Here is a 15,685-nt window from a genome sequence, read left to right as displayed (position 1 = left end):
CTGATTGCTATGTGACTGGTTTGGGAATGGAGTGAGGTTAATGGCCTGGAGAGAGAAAAGGCTCACATCCTCAGCCAAACTGAAACCCCTGGCTATGGAGCCATGTTGGCTGGAACCCTCATTTCAGTTGGCTCAGAACAAATGCGAGACTGTTCTAGCTGTTGGGCGGAGCACGAGTGATCATCTCATTGTTTTTTGTTTTTGTTTTTTTGCTTTTCAGGGTTTAGAATGAAGTGAAGCAGTGATAAGCAGACATGAGGGTTGCAGACAGAATCAGGAAGACAGGGAGATGGGAGATGAGCAGATGAAGAGACCTAGATCCTGCGATAGTCAGGCCTCATTTCTAGTTGGAGAAGCCCTGATTTTCTTTTTGATGTATTTTTACTGACACCAAATGTGTGGGGCTTTGCCTCACACCAGCCAGTGCTTCAGTTCTTGGGACCCCAATGGGGTGTCCTTCAATTCCATTCAACTCACTTCTGACCCTAACTACTGGACCTAGCGCAGGCCTCCAGCTTAAGTGCTCCGTCCCACGAGACTGTCCCCAGTGTTAGACGCCACCCCAAGTCCTGGCTTCCTGTGGGACCAATGGGCTTTGAATTAAGGTGCCCACCATTTTGTTCGGAGGCTTCCCAAGTGGCTCAAGGGGTAAAGAATCTGCCTGCCAATGCAGGAGACTCAGGTTCGATCCCTTGGTCAGGAAGATTCCCTGCAGAAGGAAATGGCCACCCAGTCCGGTATTCTTGCCTGGGAAATCCCATGGACAGAGGAGCCTGGCGGGCTACAGTTCATGGGGTCACTCTTTGTGACACGTCTTAGTGACTGAGTGCACACACACATCGTTTTTGTTCAGGTTTGATAATGTGCTGTAACAGTTCATAGGACTCAGGAAAACTTTCCTTACTATTAACAATTTATTATAAAAGATAGCAACTCATACAGCCAGATGGAGGAGCTGCATAGAGCAAGGACTGTGGGGTGGGGAGGGACACGGAGCTTCTGTGCCCTCATGGGTGACCCCCTGTTCTCCTGAGTGTGATCACTAACTTGGAAGGCTCCCATCTCTGGCTGCTGAGGGGTTCGTTCCCCAGGATCTGGGGTGCCCAGGCCCAGCTGCAGCCTCCTAGTGTTGGGTGTTCATCTGTGGGGGTAGCTGACAGCTCAAAATGGATGATCCCTGTGTTCCCGGGCTTAGACTTTGACGGCAAATGGACTTCACTGCCTGTCTGATCAGTGCTTTGCGGAACACCTTCCTCGTGATGGTTTGGGGCCAGGGCTCTCCCTGTATACAGCGGCTCTACCCCAGGCCCCCGATCCTCCCCCGGGTCCTCTGCGTCCTGCCGCGAGACAGCGGAGGAGATACACCAGCTCTCGGGTGTGCTGGCTCAGAGCTGACCCACTTCTCTGCCTTCACACTCCGCTGAGCAGAAAACTCCATCCCAGGGCCCCGTTCTAGCACACAGTTTGGGGGGGGTGGTGGTGCTGAGACACGTTATCCAGCTGTGAACCCAGGAGGGGGAAATGTCTCGGTGGGGGTACCAGTGCCTCTGTCACATGCCCCCTGATGTCTGCCATCAAAGGTCCATGTGTCTGGGTTCCCACCTGGCTCCTCAGCCCCCAGTTACCCCCACCCACGTCCAGGTGCCTGTGACTGAGCGAAGGAATCAGGCATAAGAACGTGATTCCACGGCAGGCTATATGTGGGGCTGTGAGCCGGTCCCACGATCTTGCCGTGCCTCAGTTTCCCCCTTGGTGAGATGGAGATGACTATCCCTACAGATCATGGTGACTCATTCATTCAATCACCTGGAGGGGGAGCAGAGGTGTCTGCAGCAGTGGCAGAGGGCCCACTAGAGCAGCGCTGCCCTGTATTTTGAGCATCACTTCTGGCTGGTCCTCTGGTCTCCTGGAGGTCCCGTGAGCCTCCCGATGTCCTGTCATACATTCCTTTACTGATGAAACCATCTGGGGAGAGTTCTGTCCAGTTGGTGTTACCCCAGGAACTACATTCAGACCTTCATTTGTGGGATTTCCCTGGAGGTCCAGTGGTTAAGACTCTACTTTCCAATGCAGAGAACTTGGGTTCCATCCCTGGTCAGTGATCTAGGATCCCACACGTTGAGGGATGCAGCTAAAAAAAAAGACCTTCCATCTTTTCCTGATCAAGGACAAGGTCATGATGTCTCATTATCCCCATCCTACTGTAATTCAAATAACAATGATATAAAGCAAAACCACACATACACATGGAGCCCCAGCCATGTACTAGGACTGGTGCTGGGCTTCTGGGCTGTGCTAATGGCAAGGCCTGGCCAGCCGGTAGACTGTGGCCGATACGGGAGACAGATCGGGGGCAGACACATGGAGTGGTGTGTTAGGTGTGCAGGGGTGAGGGGCACTCCGAGCAACAAGTGTGCAACTCTGCTCAAGGATTCAGGGAAGGCTTTGGAAGGGAAGTGACACTAGTTTCAAAGGAAGGTGTTTTCCAGACCTGGGTAGGAAGGCCATTGTCACAGAGGAGATGACACCTGTAGTCGCCCTGTCCCTGAAAGATCTGGGGGGTAATTGGAATGTAAACTGTCACTTGGAGAGGACTGCAAACTGAGTCTGGACAGGCCAACCATGGATGGATCAACGGGATCACTGACCATGACGTTAAGAGGTTTGAACTTTATTGAGCAGGCATGGAGGATCCATTGAAAGAATAGAAATATAGACATGGTATCACCAGCTTTGTCTAGCACTGCTAGGGGATATGCATCAGAGGGGTCAACAGACCTCTTGTGAGACTCTCAGAGTAATCTGGATTTAAAAAGTGTTATTGTACAGATCAATGATGCCTAGGTGCATGAAGCAGCTTTTAAACTGCTTAGAAAGTGTATTAAATATTACAGCCTCAGCAGGTGATAACACCCATTGAGCTTCTTCAAGGTTTCAGGCATAGTGTGAAGCACTTTCATTGTATTATTGTGTTTACTTAAGCTCTGTGCCTCAACTTCCTTACCTGTGAAATGGTGAGAAAAATAACACCAACTTCACCAAGTTGTTGTGATAACAACTGACTTAGATAGAATAAAGAGCTTGTCTGTAGAGCTTTGAATGATTCCTGGCCCAAGGAAACTATAATAAAAGCCAGGGTGACAGCAATCCTAGGAGGTAAGATTCCATGGTTGAATTTCATAGGTAGGAAAGCGGAGGTGTGTGAAACCACTCCAGTTATACGGGGTGGTTCCAGGGTTCAGAGCTAGACTCTCATGGCTGTTGGCTCCAGGCTCTCAGCCAATACACGACCTCTGTGTTCATGTTGCTGTCATGATGACTCAAAGATCTGAATGAGAAGCAGGTGATGACTAAGGTGACTCCTAGGGACATCTCCGTTGAACAAAGGGTGCTTGCAAGAAGCTGACTGCCGTTCCCATGAGTCAGCTCCCTCCCACTCCTGAAAAGTCTAAGGGGTTCCATTGGGTTTCTGGGTCATGGCACCAGTTTGGTTTGAGCTCAGAAGCTCCATCTAGGTGACACAGCCACTGAGGCAGTCTAGAACCGACCCACGTGGCTGTGAACCTTCTCTCCAGTTGTAGGGTCAGCAGCAGTTATCTTACAGGCAGGATTGTCTGCTCAGAGCTTCCCATCCCCCTTGGAGAGGGCCACATTCCAGGGGATTCTAGAGTCTTCTTATCAGCTGGATGAGGCTCACTTCTGCCAGCTTGGAGCAGTGGTATCACTGGCTGCCCAGAGAACTGTTGACTGGGGGCAGTGAAGTCAGGCCCCATGAATTTTTGATGGACTCCCCTCCTGAAGACATCAGCGTGCCCTTGAAGGTGGATAATTGAAATTCAGATTTGGATATTCTATTACTTGGCGATATTCTTTATGAGGCAGCTTTGTGTTTTGCAGTGACTCGGTTGCAGCTTTAGTGACTCCATTATGGAGAAATATATTGATTTGTCAGGGTGGTGTCAGGGGCGCCGCTCTGATGAAAATTGATTTATCTCTCCCCGAGCAGCTTGTGTTTTTAATTCGTCTTTGCCTCCAACAAGGCATGGGGTGGGTATGTGTGTGTGAGGAGGGCGCCTCCACTCTCAGGACTTTCTTCATCCCCAGACACTGAAAATAAGACTCAGGGTGCAGCCTTGGCTCCGGTTTGATGTTCTGTGCCGAGGTTGATAAAATAGCTCCCCATTTGCCTCTGCTGGTGTTGATCACATTTGTGTTCAGTCTGTCCCTTCCCTGACACAGACACCCGTAGCTGGGTGTGACGGATGGGGACCGTAACTCCCTCAGCCCTGGGAGGATGGCTCTCTGTCTCTCTCTTTGACAAGAAGCGAGTCAATACTGAAGTGGCAAATGGAACTAGAGAGGTTTCCTCTTGCTTTCCGATGAACTGTGGGCAATGACTTTTAATTGTGAGACTTCTCCAGTGTTCAATGGCTAGTCCCTTCATTCATCCCAGCCAGTGCGATGGCATCTGGGTGCCTGGTCTAGGCTCTCTCCTCTGCCACCTTCTAGCTGAGTGTGGTGGGCAGTGATTTCGTCTCTCTGAGTCAGCCTCCTTGATCACAATGGGAAGGTAATGATGCTAAATGGATAGGATTGGTGAGAGGAGGGAAGGAAATGATGCATGTAAGTTCTTAGCACATGGCCTGGCCCCACACAATAAAAACAAGGGTTGAAAGTCCGTAAGTAAAATAAACAAAATAAAACGGGATCATTTTGTGTTGGGCTCCTGTTCTATGACTATGTTGACTTTAGTGAGACAGATGGTTCCTGCACCCAAAGAGCTCAGTCTAGGGATAGAAACATGCTAGGTCAAGGTGAACAGTGTGAAAGTATAGAGGGAGCATCCAATTTAGAGTGGCAGGGGGAAGGTTCAGAGAGCACTTCCAGAACGAAGTGATATCTCAGCTTATTTCAAAGTAGGAGCAAAAGTTGGTTAAGGGAAGAAAAGGAGTAAAGTTGAAAGTAGAGGCAATGGTATGTGAAGATCCTTATTATTTAGACAAGTCATTTGATCTTGGACTATTTCAGTAGGCTTGGAACAAAGTGGATGCATGAGTTTGGGCGTAGGAGGTGATTCCAGAATGATGATTGCAGTCCTCATATTGAAGGGTCTTGAGCTAAATAGAGAAGCTTAAATGTATTTGTCAATGTCCTGAAGACTCAGAGGCACCATTACAGGGGTTTAATCAGGGGAAGGCATGATACTTTGGAAAATGTCTCTGACAGCAGGGTGGATGATGGATTGGAGGGACACTTAAGCTTGATGGAACCTGTAACAGGAACACCCACTTGAAGGTTGTTGTGTTGTTGTTTTAAATATAATCCAGGTATGTAGAGAAGAAAGACTAAATTAAGGGTGTGATGATTGGAATAAGTCAGAGAAGGTAGATAGGAGAGACAGGATGGGAGGGCATGTTGGCTGGGATGGAGGCGGAAAAGACAGAGAAGGCCAGGTCACTCTCCAGTGGCTGGAAGGACAGTGGGAGAATTAGTTTCCAAGGGGCGCCCTAACAAAGTCCTCTGTACTGGGTGGTTTAAGGCAACAGAAATTTATTGTCTAGGTTCTAGAGGCTAGAAGTCCAAAGTGTGGATAGAGTCATACTTCCTCTGTAATCTGTAGGGAAGAACCCATCCTTGCTTCTCCTAGCTTCTGGGGTTTACCGGAATTCCTTGGCATTCCTTGGCTCACAGGTGCATACCTCCACATGGCTGTCTCCTCCCTGTGTATTTATCCTATCCTTTTAGGGACACCAGTCATGTTGGATTAGGGTCCCACCCAACTCCAGCATGACCTTGTCTTAACTAACACATCTACAATGACCCTATCTCCAAATAGAGTCACAGTGGAGGTATTGGGGTTCAGAACTTTCAGACTACTGACTGGAATATATACACAATTCTTAACAGTTCAACCTCCAACCCCCCAAACTAATATCCTTCCCTCATGAAAATATATTCATCCCACCTTAACACTCCCAAAGTCTTAACTCCAGCATTAATTCTATCTCATCTAAGAGAAACATGTGTGCATGAGTGCATGCATGAACACACACACACACACACACACACGATATGGTGTCAAATTTCCACTGTGCTGGAAAATAAGCTGAAGGAGCAGGTGGCAGGTGAGAGAGGTAGGAAGACTGAAGAGGTTTCAGTTTTGGTTGTCAAGTTAATATATCTCATGAGACACCAAGTGGAAGTTGGGTACTGCATGTTCTTATAGATACTATAGTTGGATATCATGCAGTCTTTTAAAAATACTTTATTTATTTATTTATTTTGGCTTGCTAGAAAATTCCATGGACAGAGAAGCCTGGTGCAAGAAGCCTGGTGGACAGAGAAGTCCATGGGGCTGAAAAGAGTCAGACACAACACACACATACACACACACACACACACACACACGTCTTAGTTGCAGCATGTGGGGACCTAGTTCCCTGACCCGGGACTGAACCCAGGCTCTCTGCCTGGAAGTGCAGAGTCTTAGCCTTCGTCTTCTCTGGAGCACCAGGAAAGCCCGGATACCATATATTCTTGTAGGTAGTTGGGTACCTGTAAGAAATGAGTGTGCCTCTTGTTCTGAGGTGAATTTGGAGAAGACAGACAGATGGAATGATGATGGATCATGGCAGTGAAGACATGGAGCATCAGTTGCCCCATTCACTGGATATTATTTCTTGGTGCTCACCTTACATCAAGTATCCTGGGGGACTTCAAGATACACCTGCCACAGATCTCATCCTCGAAGAGCTTACAGTCATAATGGGATTTGTGGCTGGACCAGAACTTACAGTCCACAAACAGCTGCAAGGCAAGATAGTAATAAAAAGTATTGACCACCAGGAGACGTGATAAATTGCTGTGGGAATTCATAGAGAGTAGATTTGATGTCTTCCAGATGTGTGTGTGTGTGTGTGTGTGTGTGTGTGTGTGTGTGTAGGAGGAGGGGAATTCAAAGAGGAATTGATTCTAGAGCTGGGCTTGGAAGAATGGGTCATATTTAGGCAAGTGGTAATGGGGTCAGGGTGGGTGATTTTGCAGGCACATAGGAGAAATGAGAAGGAGATCATCTAAACACTATCCTGGGAACATAAGGCGTTTAAATTAAGTACAAAAGTCAAACTGCATATATTTTAGTATAAAAAGCAGGAGAACAAAGCAGCATTTTCATTTATCTTACTTGATACAATAGCATTATGTAGAAGAGGATCCTGTTATTTCCACTTTCAGACGAGGAAATAGAGGCTTAGGAGAATTGAATAGCGTGTCAAATTCACAGAGTTAGTAAAAGGTAGAGCTGGAACTCAAACTGATGTTCCTTTGACTCCAAAGCCATGGTCCTTCTGCTGTGTCTACTTTATTATTCCTCTCCCTTTACACAACATCCTGATTCATACTTGCTTCGTTAGTAAAACTAGCCCAAAAGGAAATCTATCTGGTTGACTATGGGGCCAAGATGAGGAAAGTGGACAGGGACAGTTTATAGGGAGACCTTTTTTCTGATTCCAAGGGAAACATCTTTCCTGCTGCGGATCCTCTCCTCCAGTGTGAAGGCTGAGGAATGGGCAAGAATAATTTTCTGCCTAAGACAGTCCCACAGAAGATCATCTGGCTATCTACACAGTGGATGCGGCCAGGGCAGCATGGATACCTGTCCATGTTCAAGGTCACTTTGGGCTGCTGCATAACTTTGGGCTTGGACAGTACAACCTCAGAGCACCCATTCCCTGGACTGAAGCCAAACAGTCTCAACATCTCGCAAGGGACCTGCAGAGAAGACTTAGGATTCAGAGAAGTAAGGACATACTTCACCTGCATTCAGAGGAGGAGGTGGTTTGGCCTCCAGGTCAGATGGTCTTGCTCTATTTCCTGACCCTGACCGGCAGCCCTTCCAGGACTAGGACCTGGCCAGAGACCCGTGAGCAATCATCACAAACCCGTCTCACGTCCGGGACCCTGGCCAGAGGCATATCCTGCTGAGAGTGGCCAGGAGCCCGGTCTGTATGTCTAAAGGGCAGCAGTGCTTTATGATTGATTTGCCTCAACCGTGATGGGATCTTCTCGAAGAAGCCTAGACACAGAAAGCTGTAGGAAATCGGTCCTTGTCTGCTGAAGATGTCTCCATACCAAATAATAATAATGATTTTTTTAAAGGAAAAAAGTATCCTGTTAACCATGTTCCTTCGTGAGTTCTTATTATGTACCTGACACTGTTCTGAATGTCTTCAATTCATGAGCTCATCTAATCCCTCACTACGCTATTGTGTCTGGTGTCGTGTCTGACTCTTTGCAACCCCATGGGCTGTAGCCCTCTGGGCTCCTCTGCTGTGGGATTTCCCAGGCAAGAATACTGGAGTGGGTTGCCATTTCATACTCTACGGGATCTCCTACCCCAGGGATTGAATCCTAGTTTCCTGCATGGACAGGCAGATTCATTATTGCTGCACCACTTGGAAAGCCCATTGCTACTCTATTATGGATGCTCTTAGTAAACCCATTTTGTAGATAATAATTGAGGCTTAAGAGAGATTAAATAAACTGCCTAAGATTCCACAGTCTGTTAGTGATGAGGGGGAGATTTGAAGCCAGGACTTCCTGATCTTGGAGCATATACCCTTAACCACTATTCTGTGCTTCTTCACCTTGACACCCAGCATGACTCAGGGGAGCCCCAGCCTGCAGCCAGAGGGAGAGTCCCGAAGCCTCATGGAGGCCCTCTCAGGTCCTGACTAAGACATCACATTAGCGGGTGTCATTCAAGGGCATTGTGGAGCTCTTGTTCATTCCAAGGCCAGGGCAGAGCAATGTCCTTGAAGCTGATAGAAGGCATGCCCCTTGTTGTTGTTTATCTAACTGCCTCCCCACCCCGGAATCTGCTCCTCCCCCTAAGTTCCTCATCGTGGTTAGTGATGACGTTATCCGATCCATCTGATCTCCAAAACCAGAAGCCTCAGAGTTATTAGCAACTTCTCCCTCCTCTGGAGGGCCCCACCCCTGTCCAATCCATCACCAGTCCTGCAGATTCTTTCTGGCACACCCCCACAGCCACTCTCTGTACATCTTCTGTCGAGATGCTTGCAGTCCCTCCTCTTCAGCTCACGTTCCTTGACTAACATTCTTCCCAAACGGGACCTGAACTCCTTACATCTCCCTGTCTGCCGTGGCACTCCACTAGCCCCAAGTTTCAGGTATGCTCGTTCCCCAAAAATGATGTGCGTGCCCACGACTCTGTCTTCCACGATCTGCTCTGTTTCACATGCCTCACTTCTGTTGCAGCGCTGGGAGGACTCCTACTCACCTGTCAGGGTCCCAACCGTGTGACACTTCCTCAGGGAGGCCCTCTGGGTTCCTCTGCTCCAGGGGCGTGTTCTCTTCTCCCTCCTCGGTGCTCTGGCTTCCCTTACTTTTATCTTTGACTGACACAGAGTGGATACTTCTAGAATATGTCTGCTGACATCTCTCTCTTCCTTCAGATACAGGATCTTATTTATCTTTCTCTCCTCCACCTCTAGTATAGTGCTTAGACCATAATATGACAGGTAAAGGGCTGTTGAATAAATGGATAAAAAAAAACCAAACTGACATATTGATGGTTCCCATTACATACAGTTCACACACACACTTGCAAAAGGTATTGGAATAGCAGCTCTTGAGATTAGCTTAGTAAATAAGGAAACCTGGTTTCTGCCCATATGTCTGCAGCCCTCACCAAATCACTCCATGGAAAATACTGCCCTGTCAGGACTTCCCTGGCAGTCCAGCAGTTAAGACTCTCCAGTTCTAATGCAGGGAGCATGGATTTGATCCCTGGTTAGGGAACTAAGATCCCACATGCTGTGCAGTGCAGCCAAAGAAAATACTTTCCTGTCACTGAGACCCACTGGCAGTCACTGTGAGCTTGTGGATGGCATCTTTTAAGTCCCACCTCGAAGGAGAAAGCAGGTGGTGGAGGGAGAGGGAGAGGAGGCAGCAGCTATTTCAGAGCCTTCATGAAAGCTGCTTGGTAAGAAAGAAAATCAAATGCCACCACCAGCATCACAGCCACCCCCTGACTGTAGCGTAAGATTTCTTTAACACCTTAGCAGACAAGCACCCCCATGGGCGGAATCATCCGCCTCACGGGCCCGCACTGGGTTGTCAGTTGCTGATGGAAGGCCTTTGCTCAATGCAGGCTGCTCTAAGGAGGATGGAGACTCCTCAGGGCGGAGAGTGCAGGCCCCATTCTATGTCCCTATATGCTTCCAGAGCTGTGCCAGGGATTCTGTTGCTTTCCTTGATCATCATAGCCACCTGGACCGGGAGATGTCCTTGTTCCCATTACACAGATCGTGAAACAGAGGCTCAGAGAGGGAAAGGCATTTGTCTGACACCACACAGCCTGGGAGAATAAGGATTCAAAGCCAGGTTAAGGTGACGACAGAGGATGAGATGGTTGGATGGCATCACCGACCCAATGGACTTGAGTTTGAGCAAGCTCCGGGAGTTGGTGATGGACAGGGAAGCCTGGTGTGCTGTAGTCTATGCGGCCGCAGAGTTGGACACAATTGAGTGGCTGAACTGAATTGAGAGTTGGTCCCTTTTCCGCCTCATCTGGTAGATCAGGAGGGAGGCAGGGAGAGTCTCAGGGACCTCTGAGTCAAACAGCTTTCTCTGTGACTTTGCCAACAATCATCTGTACCCTCAGCCCTCTGCTGCACCAACAGCAGACCTGAGGTGCTGACCTCAGGGTGTCCATGTCTGCCTCACATAATCTCCTGCCCTCCTGGGGTTTGTGTCTCTAGCATTAGTCTTCAGAATCTATATGGAATGAACCCCATCAGCCTTCTTCTAGTTGTCTCCTGCAAAATTGTCCTGTGTGCTTGGAACATATTTTCATGTATATACCTAAATGCACTGCTTGAGCTATGTTAATATACATATAAATTTCTGAATAAAGAGAGTTTTGGTTCAAGGGAACATCGGAAATGTGGTATTTACAGATGTCACATTTTGCAGGGATCACTGTCCAGATGAGAGAAACCATGATCTAGCAGGTAGGGCAGGTCTGAGAACAAAGCAGTAGAAAGAGTGTTTGAAGGAGGCAGAAATGTTCAACCTGGAGAGACTGGCCAATATTAATATTAGAGCAGCTCCAAGCAAGACAGCGTAAAAGTTAAGGAGGGAAAGATTTCTAACCAATGGAGTAATCAATGAAGAACAGTTTGAGCTATCAATGAATGGCCTTCTTACATAGATATGTATTAGGAATTTATAGGTCTCTAGACTCAGCACTGGAGCCTTTTATGAAATGGCTTTTTTCGGGGGGAGTGTGGGGATGGCAGAAAGCTTCCAGCCACAAGAAGAGTCCAAGCAGGAGTTGGATGGTTACCCATCATGAGCTATATTAATTCCAGTGCTAAATGGGTGATTGGCAAAGATGAGTTTTAGTGTATCGCAATTCAGTAGAGCAGTGGTCTTCAACCATTTTGGTACCAGGAATTCATTTTTTGGAAGAAACTGTTTTCACCAACTGGGGCAGAGGGGATGGTTTCAGGGTGACTCCAGCCCATTCCATTTATTGTGCACTTTCTTTTTTTTTTTTTTTTTTTTGTTTTGCCTTTTTTTTTTAAATTTATTTTTCAGTGGGTTTTGTCATACATTGATGTGAATCAGCCATAGAGTTACACGAATTCCCCATCCCGGTCTCCCATCCCACCTCCCTCTCCACCCGATTCCTCTGGATCCCCCCAGCCCAACAGGCCCGAGCACTTGTCTCATGCCTCCCACCTGGGCTGGTGGTCTGTTTCGCCACAGATAATATACATGCTGTTCTTTCGAAACATCCCACCCTCCCCTTCTCCCACAGAGTTCAAAAGTCTGTTCTGTACTTCTGCGTCTCTTCTTCTGCCCTGCATATACTTTCTTATTATTATATCAGCTCCACCTCAGATCTTTAGATCCCAGAGGTTGCGGGAATCTCTACAGTAAAGAGAGATGCAGTCATCTCTGTACCATCCAGAATGCCTGAGGCAGGACACTGTATGCTATAATCACTGATTCACTGACCAGTGCAGTGCATGACTGCCATCCACGAGCCCCATACCCAGGGTGTGTAATGGGGTGACCCTGGTGGCTCCGATGATAAAGAATCTGCCTGCAGTGCAGAAGACCTGGGTTTGATCCCTGGTTTGGGAAGATCCCCTGGAGAAGGGAATGGCTACTCACTCCAGTATTCTTTCCTGAAGAATCCCATGAACAGAGAAGCCTGGCAGGCTACAGTCCATAGGGTTGCAAAGAGTTGGACACAGCTGAGTGACTAACACTTTCAGTTTCATGTTCCACTTTCAAGCTAGCACCCAGAGAGAACTAAAGGAGAAAAGAGCTGAAATGGAGGCAGAATGAATTTGGCTTGAATTAATATGCTGACCCACAAGGGGACTGATCGCTGACATGAGCATGTAAGGGGAAGCAGTCTTAAGTGATTCCTAGAAATCTTTTGGGCGCCCATTTCTACAAGGCCTTAACCATAGGCTGTGCACTTTGCTCATGAGACATATGAACGTGTGAGCTCAGTTGTGTCTGACTCTTTGTGACCCTGTGGACTGCAGCCCATCAGGCTCTTCTGTCCATGGAATTCTTCAGGCAAGAATACTGGAATGGGTTGCCCTTTTCCCCTTGAGGGGATCTTCCTGGCCCAGGGATCGAACACAGGTCTCCTGCATTTCTTGCATTAGCAGGCAGAATCTTTACTGCTATGCCATCTGCGAAGCCTGCTCATGAGACATAGCCCTGGGCTATAAAATCAAAATTGGACGGAAATACTCAAAATGTTCTGATAGCTGTTGGGCTTTCTTGTCATTCTCCCTAACCTCTGTCCCTCCTTTGGCTCATCTCTCTCAGTCATTCCCTGTGGTTTTCTCATGAGCTCTGAGATGAGGGGGATGGTGTTGGCTGGGCCTGAACCATCACTCTTTGAATAACAGACTGAATCTGTCACCCACCTCTCAGGACGCTTGATCTCCTGTTTTTGTTTGTTAGGCTTTTGTTTTCTTTTTTTAACTCCACGAACCCTCACTGTCCTCAGCCCAGAAACATTGTTCTGGGGAAAAGAACATTGCTTATGGGTCAGGCACTGGGCTAGTTGTAGTCTCCACCTGACACCTGATTCACTTTTAGCTACCCACCCCCACCCCAAAGTCTTTTCTGCAGATGAGGATCTAAGAGCTTAGTAGAGTGGTCTAAAACAGGGATCCCCAACCTCTGGGCCCTGGACTAGTACCTCCTGTCAGATCAGCAGCCACATTAGATTAGAAATAATATGCATAATAAGCAAATTGCACTTGAATCATCCCGAAATCCCACCCCTGGTCTATGGAAAAATTGTCTTCCATGAAACTGGACCCTGATTCCCAAATGGTTGGGGACCACAGGCCTGAAACACACAGCAAGCAAGTGGTAATGTCAGTTTCAGTCGTGTGTCTGTGTATGTGTGTGTGTGTGTGTCCTGAATCCATATACTATGCTCTTCCTACTCCTGGGGAAGTAGGGATCACCCTGGCAGCAGTCCCTCCCCCTGCCCGTCCAGCCCCACCAGGGTATCCTTGCTTGCATCGAGAGCAGGCGGAGCGCACACTCCTCTGAACTGGTGGATGCCCAGGGAGCCTCCTTTCGCTGGGAGGCAAGAGTGGTTCTGTGTGCGGCCCTTGAAAGCGCTGTTCCAAATCCTGGCACCAGGTTTGTTTCATTCAAGTTGGTGATCACGAGAAGGAGCAGATGGCTTGGACAAGGGCATTGCCAATTTCTTCTTGATCTGTGAGCATCTGCCCAAGGGAATAGTGCGTTCTGAGGAGCCCCAGGAGACCAGCGTCACAGCAGAACAGGAAATCCCCCTTTCTGTCTTTCGTGTCTTCTTAGAGGTCCTCGCTCCTTGCCTGGAGGAAGCACCTAGCTCATAGATGACTAATGCCGGTCTGCAGCCTCGGTTTCCTCTTTATTTATTTATTTTTTCATTTATTTTTATTAGTTGGAGGCTAATTACTTTACAGCATTGTAGTGGTTTTTGCCATACATTGACATGAATCAGCCATGGATTTACATGTATTCCCCATCCCGATCCCCCCTCCCACCTCCCTCTCCACCTGATCCCTCTGGGTCTTCCCAGTGCACCAGGCCCAAGCACTTGTCTCATGCATCCAACCTGGGTCTCCTCTTTAAAATGATGGGTAGCAATGTCTTCCTGGCAGGTGGTGAGGATCAAATCAGCAAGCTTAGGCTCCTCTTACGGGATCAATAGTAAATTTTTGGTGATGTTGTTCTCTGTTGATCTCATCACTCTCTTTTCCCTCGCCCCCCTCTCTGGGCCATGGCTGGAGGCAGAGAGTGTACCTCCTTGGCGGGGGGAGCAGATTGTTCACTCTAACCAAGGGGTCACCTGCCACTGTGAGCTTAGGGTCTGTGCTTCAGAGCCCAGGTGTAGATTCTCCTGCGGGTCTGGGTGCCGCTGATTGCCAGAAACCCATCTGTGCTTATTTAGCTCTGTCCTCTCACTCTCCAGTCCCTTGACCCTGCATTTGATTTGGGAAGTAGGAACAGGACAGAGAGCAAGTTCAAGTTTAGAGAGCATGATTGCACTGCTGTTAACACCGTGGACAAACATTAATAGGTCTCGCTTGTCCTGTCGAATGTCTCCTGTTCTCTTAGCAATATTGAAGCTGGGGAAAATTTTCCCCAACAGCCCCACAGACCAGAACCTATGATGTCTTATAGAGCGAGGACATTCATTATAAGAAGCTTCAGGGAGCTTCACTGCCCAGCCTGTAACAAGGTCTTATCTGGTAAATGCCCAGAGGAGCAGGACAGGGTTAGTTTCATGTGTGGGCTTCGCTGCAGAGCCCAGGGATTAATATATAATGCATTCGGCACTGGTGAAGCATCAGATCTGTGGCTGGTTTGAGCAGAGAATGACACTGGCCAGGGGTGAATTCCTCTGTTTATTCCCCTCCCTTGACTGCCCTGTGAGCATGTATATGTGTGTGGGCTGAAAGATCACTTTCTGTTCAGGGGTACAGAAACTTACAGGCAAGTTTGGAGGGGGTGGACACTTAAGAAGGACCATCATTTTAATTTATTTTTGGCTAATGAATTTATTGTGGATGGTATTTTTGTTAATGGATTTATTGCATCAGGCTCAGTGTTTGCATGTGTTTTAACTTATTTAATTTGCATTCTGACCTTGTGAAGTTAAACTTATTATCACTGTTTACCGATGGAAAAGACTGAGGCTCAGGGATTATACATAAATTGCTCAGTTTCACAAATTTAGAGTATAAAATTGCTAGTATTCAAATTCTGGTCCTTTCCATCCTGAATATATTTATTCTTCCCACCCAAACAAGTGCCTGTCTTGAAATACAACTTCATAACAATAATGGGTATTTTGAGAAATTATATTTAGTTACTAATATCTTTAAAAAGTCATTTATTTTCCAAGTTCCCAGGAGCAATTTTTCCATATGGATATGCATTTTAATATAGTTATAATGATAACCTAGGAATACTTTTGTGTTCTGTTCTCTTGTCTTAATGTTGTATGATATGCTTTTCCTGACACTGCTAAATAACCTTTAAAATTATTATTTATAAAAAGGCAAAATAATCCATGGGGTTAATTTCCCATAATTTACCCAACATTTTCCTGTTATGA

General features: G+C 47.4%; 1 protein-coding gene across 1 annotated transcript in view; it reads left to right on the top strand.

Annotated features, from left to right (window-relative positions):
• The window catches only part of ASIC2 (acid sensing ion channel subunit 2), a 1,197,965-nt gene that overhangs the window by 36,814 nt on the left and 1,145,466 nt on the right, over positions 1 to 15,685 (top strand). The window lies entirely within an intron of this gene.

This window comes from Muntiacus reevesi, chromosome 18 (assembly GCF_963930625.1).
Source record: "Muntiacus reevesi chromosome 18, mMunRee1.1, whole genome shotgun sequence".
Lineage (NCBI taxonomy): Eukaryota > Metazoa > Chordata > Mammalia > Artiodactyla > Cervidae > Muntiacus > Muntiacus reevesi.
The sequence above is the reverse complement of the archived record's forward strand: the minus strand, read 5'-3'. Positions and strand labels throughout refer to the sequence as shown.